This window comes from Momordica charantia (genome assembly GCF_013281855.1).
Source record: "Momordica charantia cultivar OHB3-1 chromosome 5 unlocalized genomic scaffold, Mcharantia_2.0 BLBB01000005.1, whole genome shotgun sequence".
NCBI classification, from domain to species: domain Eukaryota; kingdom Viridiplantae; phylum Streptophyta; class Magnoliopsida; order Cucurbitales; family Cucurbitaceae; genus Momordica; species Momordica charantia.
The window spans coordinates 9,964,307-9,967,401 of record NW_028275163.1 but is presented as its reverse complement, the minus strand read 5'-3'; the positions used below and the strand labels follow the sequence as shown (position 1 = coordinate 9,967,401).

At 37.0% G+C, this 3,095-nt stretch overlaps 1 non-coding gene across 1 annotated transcript; it reads right to left on the bottom strand.

The window, feature by feature from the left end:
* Positions 1 to 1,297: 1,297 nt before the first annotated feature.
* On the bottom strand, positions 1,298 to 1,404 carry LOC148211272 (small nucleolar RNA R71). The gene has a single exon (XR_015791086.1). It is a non-coding gene; the product is annotated as a small nucleolar RNA R71 (small nucleolar RNA).
* Positions 1,405 to 3,095: the final 1,691 nt, after the last annotated feature.

Sequence of the window (3,095 nt, the reverse complement as noted above, 5' to 3'; positions counted from 1 at the left end):
TGAGTTACGAACACTCGTGAAGGATTGACTCGTCATTAATGGTCATATATCCATGGACACGAAAACATTCTGCAGTGAGAAGAGTGCAACTGCGGGTCTTTAGTGGAATGACCCGTAGTTAACGAATCCCGATTAACTCGGTCAATGAGTTTGACCGATTAATCTTGCATCGTTGGAGCTTCGGATCTGTAGGTTCATTAGTTCCCCTTGCTAGCTCATAACGGGTAATACGAGGATCAAGTTTTTGGAAGAATTTGAATTGTTCAAATTACTTAAGGGATTATATGTATATTGATACATTATAATATATAGTTAATTCTAAATTAAAACTATATATTATGAGAGAAACTATTTGAATGAGATTCAAATAAAATTAATATGAATATGATTCATATTAAAACTATAGGTTAAAAATAATGTGCATAAGATGTACATTAGAACTATAGGTTATACGAGAGAAATGTTATAGAATATGATTCTATTTTTGTGATAAATAATTAAGTGTTAATTATTTTTATATATATATAAATATTAATTATTAATTGGATTAATAATTAATAATTATTTATTAATTAATATGATTAATTAATAAATTAATTTTTATATTTTAATTATTATATATATATGTTATATATATATTAATTATTTATATATAAATATATATATATATATTATTAATATTATTAATAATATTAAACTCCCCTGCAAAATTGTAGGGGAGTGGGAGGTTAGTGTGCCCCACGTCACCACTTCTGTTTTGTTTTTGCAGTTTTGCAAAAACACAGAACACAGAAGAAGAACGCCCAACCCGTTTTCTCTCGATCAAGAAGAACTCTCTCAAGCTCTCCCTCTCGTTCCAAACGATTGCTCCCACCAGCACGATCCCAAGACCCAAGAGAATAGCGAGGAAGACACAGTGGTGGTGTTCGAGGGAAACTCGTTGAAGAAACGTTCTTCAAAGGTTCGAATTTCCCCTGTATTTTTCTTCTGTAAAATTCGATTTTGTATCCCGAAAATCAGCAACGAAAGTCCGCTTCCGCTCCGGGATTCACATCCCTTCAATTTCATGGGCTTGCATCAAAAGATCCTCATAGACACTTACGGTATTTCATGCAAGTGGCAGATTCATTTAAAGTAGAAGGAGTAAGTAAGGAAGTTATGCACCTGAAGCTATTCTTATATTCTTTAAGAGAATGTTGTAGCATGGTTGGATGCCTACCTGCCGAGTCTATTACTTTAAGGAATGACTTAGCCAGAAATTTCTTTTATGTAACACTTCCCACCATACAAGAATGCTGAACTTAGGAGAAAAATAAACAATTTTCAACAACTCCCTAGAGAGTCCCTGAGCGAATCATGGGAGGGATTAAAATGACTACTTTAGAAATGTCCTCATCATGGTATACCGTGCTGCATCCAAATAGAAACATATTACAACGGATTGAATGAGGTTACGCAGTTGGTAATATATGCCTCAGCAAATGAATCATTATTGTCAAAACCGACATTCAACATTCTGGAGAGGATCTCGCGTAATAAACCCCAATAGTCAAAGTCTAGGGTTGCCTCAACAGCAATATCTAACAGCTTAGTACCAGATAATGTGATAGCAGACCTGAATTCTAAGATCTCAAGACTGGCTAACATAGTAATGAACAATGCAACTTCAGTTAATGTTGGAGCTTCCACGACAAATGTGAATGCTGTGTAGAATATGCTATGTTTGTATTGTGAAGGAGGGCATCAATTTGAGAATTTCGCAGGCAATCCTGCCTTAGTCTTTTATTTGTGTAACCCACAGCAAAATAACAACAATGTATATGAGAACACGTACAAACCAATCTGGAGGAACCACCCCAATTTTAGTGGGGGGTAAGGGGGGTAGACCAATCAGGACATAATGCTGGAACTAGCAATGCTCCAGCATATCATCAAAAGGTTTAATACCAACCTAGTCTCTCTAGGCAAAATCAACAAGATGCTCAAAATACTCCGTAGGCTTTGAGTTTGAAAGAGATGTTAAAGGCTTACATGACCAAAAATAATGCTAATGTTCATAACTAAGTTGCATTGCTACAGAGTCAGGCAGCATCCTTACGGAACATGGAGGTGCAGATTGGTCAGCTAGCGACAGAATTGAAAGTAGATCTAGAAGAGTGCTTTCAAATGATACTGAGCAACCAAAAAGAGATGGAAAAGAGTAATGCAAGGCGTTGACGTTGCGAAATGGCAAAGCACTACCTCCAGCGCATCTGGAAGCTGAGTAGTCAGATGAAGGGTCAATCGACAAGGATGTGTCCGACAAAGAAAAGGATGATGAGCAAAAGAACGAATCAGCAATTACAACACCAAAAATTAGAATTGTGCACGCAGAGACAGATAAGGGCAGTAGAAGCCAGAGTAAGAAGTTAAAAGGACAAAAATCAAGCGGTAAAACAAAGAAAATTGAGGCAACTGGATCAAAAGCTGCTGGAGCATCTGCACCCAAGACAAGTGGAAAGTTAAAGCCGCCTGAGCAATTGGTGGCCCCAACAGAATATGTCCATGTTCCTCCTTATCCAAAGAGATTGTAGAAGAAGAACTAGGATGTGCAGTTTAAGAAATTTGGAAGCGCTTAAGCAGCTGCATGTCAACATTACTTTGGTAGATGCGTTAGCGCAAATGCCCACTTATGTGTGGTTTTTAAAGGAAATTCTCACAAAGAAGCATAGGCTTGGTAAGTTTGAGACAGTATGCCTGACTAAGGTGTACAGTATAATTTTACCAGCAAAATACCTGAGAAGATGAAAGACCCTGGGAATTTCACAATTCCGGTATCAATTGAGAGTCAGAAAATTGGTCAAGCACTATGTGACTTGGGAGCGAGCATCAACTTGATGCCCTTGTCAGTATACAGAAGACTAGGCATGGGAGAAGCAAGGTCCACTACTATCACTATACAATTGGTTGATTGCTCTATCACACATCCAGAAGGAAAAATTAATGATGTATTGGTACAAGTGGATAAGTTTATACACCCTGCTAATTTTATTATACTTAATTTTGATGCAGATAAATATGTGCCAATCATCTTGGGACGACCATTTCTTACAATT